This window comes from Panthera onca, chromosome C1 (genome assembly GCF_046562875.1).
Source record: "Panthera onca isolate mPanOnc1 chromosome C1, mPanOnc1 haplotype 2, whole genome shotgun sequence".
In the NCBI taxonomy this organism is placed as follows: domain Eukaryota; kingdom Metazoa; phylum Chordata; class Mammalia; order Carnivora; family Felidae; genus Panthera; species Panthera onca.
Genome location: NC_138346.1, coordinates 142321140 through 142331940, shown reverse-complemented (window position 1 = coordinate 142331940; position 10801 = coordinate 142321140). Strand labels below are relative to the sequence as shown.

The 10801-nt window shown below is 40.5% G+C and overlaps 1 pseudogene; it reads right to left on the bottom strand.

Annotated features, from left to right (window-relative positions):
- Window positions 1–726: 726 nt before the first annotated feature.
- LOC132670897 (eukaryotic translation initiation factor 2-alpha kinase 1-like) lies at window positions 727–9764 on the bottom strand (annotated as a pseudogene).
- Window positions 9765–10801: the final 1037 nt, after the last annotated feature.

Genomic DNA, 10801 nt, shown 5'->3' with positions numbered 1-10801 from the left:
GCATTTAAAAGTCATTATAATGTCCATTGTTGAGATTTTTTAAATCTTGTAGAGAGAGAAACAAATTTTTAGGGTTCTTGAGAAATAAAGTTACTGTTTAGTAAATATCTTCCCCACTTCCTTATCTATCTTTTTCAGCAGACTGTCAGATTGATAACATTGAAAAGATACCAATTATTTTTATTTTTATTTTTTTAGAGAGTGTGCAAGTGGGTGGAGAGAGGGAAAGGAGGAGAGACAGAATCTTAAGCAGACTTCACACCCAGCGCAGAGTCTACCTCAGGGCTCGATCTCATAACCCTGAGATCATGACCTGAGCCAAAATCAACAGTTGGATGCTTAACCAGCTGAGCCACCCAGGTGCCTCGAAAAGGTACCAGTTTTTAAAACTGCATATACCATGCATATCTTTTCACAAATTAAACATACTCATATCACTGGCCTTCAGGTCAGGACACAGCAGTGTGAACACCCCAGAAGCCCCTTTTGCCCCTATTTTAACATTGTCTTCTTCCCTGGAAGTAACTACTATTCTGTTTTCTAAAACTATTGATTAGTTTTGCCTTTTATTTTATGTAAATACAATCTTTTTTAAATTAAATTTTAATGTCATACAGGCTTACTAAATAAAAGTATTGCACACTAATGAAGATTGAAAATTTACATTCCAGTTGACTAGCCTAAAGAGTTTAAGACCACTTTCACATTTATAGAGCCTAATTAACGCTAGTAGACAGGCACACCCTCATCTTCTATGTCATCTTTAACCCCTTTGTCCTGAGAAAGGAGGCTTAGCTGCTTCTTCAGTTCTTCAATTTTTCTTGTTCTAGTATCTTCATCTGTAGGGTGAGATTAACATTTCCAACAGTTTGGAAAATTTTGCTTTATAGCAACTGAACAGAGCAGATGGTCTCTTGAGATGCATTCTTTCTAAGTGCTAGATCCACTTGGCTTTGTGGGATACCTTTTACTGAGGGACTCAAGTAACTGACCACTTCTTAAACCTATTAAAACTTGTACTTGTTCTATTTATGTTCCAAATGGCTGAAAGAGTTCTAGTAGGATCACACCCAAGCTATACATATCTAATTTGGTGTCACGCTCAAATCCTTCCAACTCTTCAGGTTAAGTGTACATACAGACAAGTACCCACTCTGGAAGTATATGTTGGTATTCTGTTGCCATGTCTCTTGATCCAGTCCATGGTTTTTTGTTTGTTTGTTTTTTAATTTTTTAATGTGTATTTTATTTTTGAGAGAGTGCACGAGAGCAGGGGAGGGACAGAGAGAGAGGGAGACACAGAATCCGAAGCAGGCTACAGGCTCTTAGCTGTCAGCACAGAGCCCGATGTGGGGCTCGAACCCACAAACCGTGAGATCATGACCTGAGTAGAAGTCAGATACCCAACTGACTGAGCCACCTAGGTGCCCTGATCCAGTCCATATTCTGAATGATGTCTGTATAGGCCAGACCAGAGTCTTCTATTTTTACTTGCTGATCAGGGCCATGAAGAAAAATATTTCTGGACTTCAGGTGTTTGTTATGTTATGAATGTAAAATACACTTTCCACCAATTCTTGATAAGATCTTTATTGCAACACTGGCCTTAACATAAGGATGTGTGTACATTCGCCCATGTATTCTGGCCCTGCCTGTTTCACTCAGTTATCCAGTCCTACAAAGAGAGCTCACACAGGTGGATCTGAATGTGCAACATCAGGTGACACTGCATCAGGTGATACCTGCCCCATCAAGTTTTAAGTTTTCTTCAGAAGATTCCTCGATGGATGTGAAATTCTCTTCTAAGTTGTAATCATGCATAAGTGGCAGCTGATGTTCAACAATCTGGAAGACAAGTCAGCTCTTCGAATAAAATGATTCCAATTCAATGGCATCTTTTGTGACTAAATTGGTGATATAGTTCATCAGTCTATTAGTCTGATTTTCAGTGCCAGCTTCTCCTAAGGAGTTTTCTTTTTCTGGGGTGAATTTGGCAAGGATAATGGATGATTTTTTTTTTTAATGTTTATTTTTGAGAGAGAAAGAGACAGTGTGAGTGGGAGAGGGGCAGAGAGAGACGGAGACACAGAATCCGAGGCAGGCTCCAAGCTTGGAGCTGTCCACGCAGAGACCAGCGTGGGGCTCAAACTCACGGACAGCGAGATTATGACATGAGCTGCAGTTGGACGCCTAACCGACTGAGCCACCGAGGGGCCCCTGGATGAGCTATTACTTTAATCATTTTTGACATCATGTTGATCTCTGTTGTCCTCCTGGTTAGAGATCACTTCCAGAGATGGCAACTGAATAGAGATTCTATCTTGCATTTGGGCCACATGAGCATCTACTATCCAAGCAGTATGATGGCCTACAACACCTTCACTTTCCATAGTACCTTTATGTAATCTGTTTAGTTGCACCCTTATTCAGCATATTTTGATTGCAAAATTCTGACTATCTGATTTATTCCTGAACTTGTATACTCTTCCATATCCACCTTTTCCTAAGGGGGCAAACTGTTCTAAATCATTTAAGTAATGTGAGGTTTGTTCTTCCAAGCTACTTCTCTTGATCTGATCTGGATATCAGAACTATCCTCACAGGGATCCTGAGGAATTCTTTCTTTAGCTGACCTCATTAAATGAGCAATAGCTATGGGCGCCTGGCTGCCTCAGTAGGTAAAGCACATGACTCTTGATCTTGGGGCTGTGAGTTCAAGCCCCATGTTGGGTGTAAAGATTACTTAAAAATAAAATCTTACAAAAAAAAAAAAAAAAAGCAGTCACTCTGTTGTGATGTAGTCTTGGTGGGCTAAACTCATCACTACAAGTGAAAGAAGACAGCAGTGCCATTTTGATAAAGGTCTGACAAAGCAATTTAAACACCTGTCTTGAACGAAGTGGATTCATGAACATGGCTCAAGTGTTCCAGTGAAGAAACAAGCAGTAATTTGGTTTGCAACTGAAAAGGCAAAATCAGCTGTTGTAGGGTCATTTTAACACCTGGGGTTCTGCTGGAATATCAGATTCCAAACATCCCTCCTGCTGCCCCTCCCCACCCCAGCACTATGCCACTAGGTCTGGGTTCAAGCAGAGATCCAGCCCAATTCACTCAGGGGCTGCGATGAACCTCGCTGCTCCCCAACCTCCTCAGGAATTAAGGTGGCCAGGGGCTGGGAGAGGGCCACTGCAGCATTCCAAGTCCCTCACCATCATACTTGGAGTCTGAGCCATGGGCCAGGAAGTCCATGGTAGGTGCACAGGCACAGACCTGGCTCCATTGCCCTCTGCCTCATGCTCCCAGTCCCCGGAGTGGCCCCCAGCAACATGCACTGCAGCCCAGCCTGCCTGCTAACCCACTGCCACATCACTCAGCACCCCAGTATACTCTTATTTGATCATCATCATATTTGTGAATATACTGTTTTTCCTTTGCCACTGTAACAAATTATCCCAAAATTAGTGATTTAAAACAACACAAATTTATTCTCTTAACAGTCCTGGTATCAGAAGTCCAAAACTTGTTTTTGGTTTTTTGTTTGTTTTTGAGAGCGCAAGTGGGAAAGGGATGGCGGGAGAGGGAGTGAGAGAATCTTAATCAGGCTTCATGCCCAGTGCGGAGTGTGTCTCACAAGTGAATGATCGTGACCTGAGCCAAAATCAAGAGTCAAATGTTAACCTTAACTGAGCCACCCAGGTAACCCCCTGCAACTATGTTTAATAGGCCAAAGTGAAGCTATTAGCAGGATTCGTTCCTAAATCTGAAGGTTGTGAGTGGAGCATCTGTTTCCTTGCCTTTTTTCAGCTTCCAGTGGCTGCCTGTGTACTTTGTGGCCCCTTACTTGGTATTTAAAGCCTCTGCTTTCATCATCACATCATCTTTTCTTCTATAGTCAAATCTTCCTCTGCCTCTACATTTAGGGTCTACCTGGATAATCCAGGAAAATCTCATTTCAAGATCCTTATTTGAATCAAAGTCTCTTTTGCCATATAAGATAACATTCACAGGTTCCAGGGAGTAGATCCTGGATATTTTTGGAGGCCATTATTCAACCTACTAGAATGAGATTTATTCATAGCATATGTATTTGTAGTCATTCATTTTCATTACTGAATAGTATTTTATTAATTTAACCATTTTTATTATATCCAAAATTTATCCATTCTACCATTGATGGGTATTTGAGGAATTTCTAGTTCTTGGCTACTGTGAATAATGCCATGGAAGACATTCTTATACATGTCTCACTTCTGTTGAATGTATACCTGGGAGTGGAGTAACTCGGTCATGGGGTATGCACATACTGGTTTTAGTATGTATTGTCAGTTTTCCAAAGTGCTTATAAGAGGGCACTATTCTAATATGTACCATTATAATGAATTACTCTAAAGGTCTAGAGGCCTGACAGTGTTAATGAATTTCTCAAAATACCTAAATTATACCAAATGAGTTATACTTGTTATTTAATATCACACAAGAGGAAAATAAAAAGCAAAAGTATTTGTCGTTGTAGACACAGTGGTATTATGCACTCAGAGAACTGCTCCAAAGGAAAAAAATGCAAGTTTTAGGTAATCATAAATAGTATGTCAAATTTATAAATAGAATGCTTAATTATGGAAAACATATAGCTTACATTTTTAATTGAATTAAAATGTTTTTGTTAATAACCTTTTTTGGAAATACAAATATTTCCTCATACCCAAATGGCCACCAAGAAGAATTCTCCAATCCAAATAGCATAGGCACTGCCTTCCACTGGCTTCACTTGGATTTTGTTTGTTTTCTTCTTTCCTGTCCCTAATAGCTTGGCCCCTCTTTTTTTTTTTTTTTTTTAATTTTTTTTTTTTAACGTTTATTTATTTTTGAGACAGGGAGAGACAGAGCATGAACAGGGGAGGGTCAGAGAGAGGGAGACACAGAATATGAAGCAGGCTCCAGGCTCTGAGCTATCAGCACAGAGCCCGATGCGGGGCTAGAACTCACGGACTGCAAGATCATGACCTGAGCCGAAGTCGGCCGCCTAACCGACTGAGCCACCCAGGCGCCCCAGCCCCCTCTTTTTAAAATAAAATTTTTAAAAATTTTTATTAGAGAGAGAGAGTGCATGTGCATGAGCTAAGGAGAGGGGCAGAGGGAGAGAGAGAGAGAGAGAGAGAGGGAGAGGGAGAGGGAAAGAATCTTAAGCAGGTTCCACGTTGAGTGCGGATCCCATGACCCTGGGATGGGACCATGACCTGAGCCGAAATCAGGAGTTGGAAACTTAGGGCACCTGGGTGGCCCAGTTGGTTAAGTGTCTGAATTCGGCTCAGGTCATGATCTCACAGTCCGTGGGTTCGAACCCCACGTTGGCTCTGTCCTGACAGCTCAAAGCCTGGAGCCTGATTCAGATTTTGCATTTCCCTCTCTCTGCCCCATCCCCACTTGTGCGCTCTCTCTCTCAAAAATGAATAAATGTTAAGAAAAAAAAAAAAGTTTGACACTCAACTGACTGAGCCATCCAGGTGTGCCCAAACCCCTCTATTTTTTACCTTGCCCCACAGCATAGAATATCATGGGTAGGATTGGCCAGGGTGAAGAGAATGGGTACATAAATAACCTCCTTTTCACCTATCCACCTTGTAGTTAAAGCATCATCACTAATCCTTCTATTTCCTCAAAATAAAACTTACTTTTAACATATATACTTAGATTTGCTTTTTCCTATAAAAGATGTAAGTGAAAAGAGAAAAGTAGGGAAGCAAAAGAGGTAACTTTTAACTTACAATCAATCTCTACCAGAAACCAATCAAATAAGTAGCACCTTAGAATTCCTTAATTTGTCAGAATTTAGGATTCTCAGTCTCAATGTTACTGACATTTTGGGTCAGTTAATTCTTTGTTGTGAGAGGCTATCTATCCTGTGCACTGTGGGGAGTTTAGCAGCATCCCTGGCTTAGATGTACTGGGTGCCAGTAGCACACCCCCCCACACACATTGGGTGACAACCCAAAAATGCCTCCAGACATTGCCAGATGTCCTGGGAGGGGTGCAAAATCACTCTCTGTTGAAAACCACTGCCTTAGAAATGTAAGTTTTTATTTTTAAAATAGGGTACCAGGGAAAGACTGAAATTGAACCTCTGTTTGGAAGCAACATGTGGTCTAAATTGAAAAAGACAAAAAGAAACAAAGTAATTTGGAGATTATAGGCCCAGGATTAAAATATATTTTGAGGCGGGCACCCGGGTGGCTTCGTCAGTTAAGCATCCTTCTCTTGATTTGATCCCAGGCACGGAGCCTGCTTGGGGTTCTCACTCCCTCGCTCTTTGCCCCTCCCCCACTTGTGCACTTGCACTTCCCTCTGTGCAGAAAGTAAAATCTTAAAGGGGGCTCTTGACCTCACATCTGCTGATACCTTCCCCCTAGAACTCTAGTCCAGCTCTTCACCCAGAGATCGTAGCCACACCCAGTTTAAGCTAGATCAGGTATACTATCTCATTACTATGTATATCTTTTAACAAGTATGTTTTTAAATTGCTTTTATTGTAGTTAAATATAAATATAAAATTTACCATTTTTAAGTATTTGGTTCAGTGACATTAAATACATTGATATTGTTGTGCAACCATCACCACTATCTCCAGAACATTTTCATTATCCCACACTGAAATACTGTATCCATTAAATAGTAATTTCCCATTCTTCTCTCCCTGCAGCCACAGGTAACCACAGTTCTGCTTTCTATTTCTGAATTCAACAATTCTAGGTACTTCACAGAAGTGGAATCATAAAGTATTTGCCCTTTTGTATCTGACTTACTTCACTTAGCTTGGAAGGTTCATCCATGTTATAATATGTATCAGAACTTCATTCCTTTTTACAGCTGGATAATATTCCATTGTATGTATACATCACATTTTGTTTACTCATTGACTGATGAATGGGTAGCTTCCACCTTTTGGCTATTGTGAATAATGCTGCTAGGGACATAGGTATACAAACATCTGTCCCTAAGAAGCATTTTTTTTTTTTGAGTGTACAGAACTATATATTGAGAATTGAAACAAGGGAAGAAGTATAGTATAAATGCATATACAACAACAGTTTATAATATATGATAAATATTACATGACTGAAGGGGACACTTGTACTAGATCTTACGTGAGTTATTTCATTTTCTCATCACTTCTGTGAGGTGTAGGTATTGAGAGTCAAGGGTGGCAGGCTGGTAACACAGGTGTAGCATTAAAAGTAATAGATATGGGGTGCCTGGGTGGCTCAGTCAGTTAAGTGTCTGACTTTGGCTCGGGTCATGATCTCACAGCTTGTGAGTTCAAGACCTGCTTTGGGTTCTACGCTGATAGCTCAGAGCCTGGAGCCTGCTTCAGATTCTGTGTCTGCCTTTCTCTCTGCCCCTCCCTCGCCTGTGGTCTGTCTCTCAAAATAAATAAACATGTAAAAAAAAATTAGGTAATATGATAATATCTAGCAAGTGGAGGCATCAGGATTTGAACCCCAGGGAGCCTGGGTGGCTCAGTCCATTAAGCCTCTGACTTCTGCTCAGATCATGATCTCATGGCTCATGGGTTCAAGCCCCATGTCTGACTCTGTGCTGACAGCTCAGAGCCTGGAGCCTGCTTTGGATTCTGTGCCTCCTTCTCTCTCTCTGTCCCTCCCCTGCTCATGCACTGTCTCTCTCTCTCCCGCCACCACCCCCCCCTCAAAAACAAACATTTCAGAAGATTTAAAAAAAAAGAATCTAAGTAGTTCTAAGGACTATGTTTCTTCCACTAGATCATTCTGCTTTCTCTCCAAAAGTACTCTGGGAATACTGGGATGAATCTTTATATCTTTATTTGAAGTCATTAAAAAAATTATAAGCCTTCCCGAGGATAGCAAAATTGCATGCTATTGCAAGATAATTACAGAGCTCACTCTAAGGAAGCAGAGGTAATGTCTGGTTTTGGGCTTCCTCTTTCTGCCCACTATTGTCTAAATGATTCAGTGTTATGCAGAATATTAAATATTGTTAAACTATTTCAGAAAGTTGATTTATTGTGTTGGTTTTATATAAGACTTTTCTTCTGATCAAAATACTTCCAAGACTATAGGAAAATATAACCTGGAATCAGTTTTCTAGAATTTCATCTTATCCAAATGTTGCAGAATTTTGGAATTCTTCGGAGTAAGCTCCCAACCAAGGCCAAATTTAAGAATTTAATTACAAGGCCCCTATTTGTTTATATCCCAATAACAAGCTTGCTATTATGCAAATAGGAAATAAAATCTGGTAATTGTGGACCATTATTTAGAATTTTGAAGTTAAGGATGTGTTTTTTAATGGTACAGATAAATCAACAGCTATTAATATATGAAGACAAGGCTTGGGGAGAGTGCTGCCTCCACCTTTAATGTTGGAATTATTTTACAGTATTCTAGTCATGCTGTTTTGGAGGTTGGGCAACTATAAGCCTCACTTCACAGCCTATTGTTCCCACCTGAATCTTGCTGTAGCCTCCTAACTGGCCTTGGCTGCCAGTCCCTCCTTGTTATGATCCCTCCTTCACATTGCTAACAGTGTTGTGTCTCTAAAACACAAATATGACTATGAGACTCCTCTGCTCCGTGATCATAGTGTTAAGTCCAAACTCCTCTAAGCATTACATAAAGTATCTTTCATAGCATGATTCAACTTTTTCTACATTTTCTCAATTGCACTGAAACATGGGCAGTATAATGCCATCTCTTGTACACTTTATTACCTTTGCATGTGCTTCTTCCCCACCCTGGATTGACCTTTTCTTCGCTTCACCTGGCAAGTTTCTAACCATACAGCAAGACACAGCTTAAATTTTAGCTCCAATGTAAAGTTCTCCCTAATTCCTCAGTGCATAGTTACTCTTTGGCTATCTACGCCTGTGATACATATTTCTATTTTCAAATCCATAATACCATACTATAATTTGTTTGTTTACAAATTATTTGCATTACAGTGAGATCTGCCAGAGAACAGGGACCATATCATCATTATTTCAATACCCCTGGCAACTGATATAGTAAAGTTTTTTAGTTGAACTTGTAAATATCTGCTGTGGTCAGCCCTCATTTCACCTGATGCTCTATACCATTTGCTCCTGGGGCTATCATACAATATATAAGCATTCAATAAATATCTGATGATGATGGTCATGGAAAAGAAAAGAAATTATTACATTTCATGTGCCATGTTTAAAAAGAGAGGACTTTTACTCCTGAGAGAAAACCTTTCAGGAATATGGTATTTCAGTACCTAAAAGGTTGAAATTATCAGAAAACCTCCCCTGCCAACACCCACTCCAGGCATAGCACATTCTCTGGTCCTAGGAATATAGGATAACAAAATGTTATACTACAAAATTAACCAGAAAAACAGAAGGCAATCAAGGGATTTCAAGCAAAGAGTGATTTAATACAGGGAATTAGATAATACAATTATAGGAAGAACTGGAAGAACCAAAAGGAAAGGCAGACAATATTGCCCAGGAATGAGGAACTAAGAGAACTCTCTCGGAGCCTCCACTCATCTGCCGACTGACGCGTGCAGGAGCCTCATTACTGCATAGGAAGTCACTTAAAACTCAGCAGCTGAAAACAATCATTATTTCTCACAGTTCTGTGAATTTGCTGGGCTTAGCTGAGTGGTTCCGCTTCACATACTGTTGTCTGAGGCCGCAGTCATCGGAGGGCACAACTGGAATGAAATGTCCAAGGTAACGCACTCACCTGGCTGGTGGTTGGTACCATCGGGTGGGATCTCAGCTGGAATGGTCAGTTGCAATGCCTTGATTCTCCATGCGGCTTGAACTTCTTAGAGTATGGTGGGATTCTAAGAAGGAGTGGCTCCAGAGTGTTCCCAAGGGAAGGAAGCGGAAACTGCAGGTCCTCTTAAGCCTTGGGCTCAGAAGTCCCAGAACATTACTGCCACCACATTCTATTGGTCAGAGCTATTTCAGGGAGAGGATACAGGTATCTCTCGCTTTTCAAAAGTTCAAGTTACACCACTCACTTTTACGAAAGACCTGCATTAGTACCTGTTTTCGCTTACCAAAAGAAATTTGAAGAGGAGTTTTGCTTTTACGAACAAAGGTGGAAAGGGAAAATAGCATTCAGTGTTTGTTTGGCAGAGAGAACCTTATAGAGGCAGCACGCACGCCTAGCAGCAGAGTAGAATCGCTAACTCCTTCCCAGGAAACTACACTCAGCCTCTCAGCATTAACACCATAGCTTTGAACTGAGTCTGTGGGCATCTTTGCTTTATCCTCATTTATTTTGTGTATCTGTTAGCAAGATGTGTCCTAACGTGTCAGAAAAGCCTAAGGGAGGTTATTTTTTGAGTCTGGGAATGCTCAAAAATTTTTTCATACAAATGAGTAGTAATTGCTTCTTTGCCTCATGCCATTTCAGTTCAAAAGTTTTCATGCTCTACTTTCAGATAGTGGGGGAGAATACAGGAAGAGGATGTAGAAGCATCCAGAAGGAGGATGAAATGTTGGGAGTGGGAGCTGTCTTTAGAGACTAGCTGTCACACTTGTCTTTGCACATGCTTGTTCTTTGCTCCGAAATGCTTTTTTATTGTTTCCTGTCAAATATTCAAACTGAAAAATCCAGCTTACATGTCACCCTACATCTAGAGCCTTCCCTGATACCCTCAAGTACAGTCAATAGCCCTTTATTTCCTTCATGTAATCTGTGCCTGTGGTACATATTTCTGTTTTTGTATCTTATCGTTCCTTATTATGATTTGTTTGCTTGCATATTTTTCTGTGAGAGTACCTAGGGGA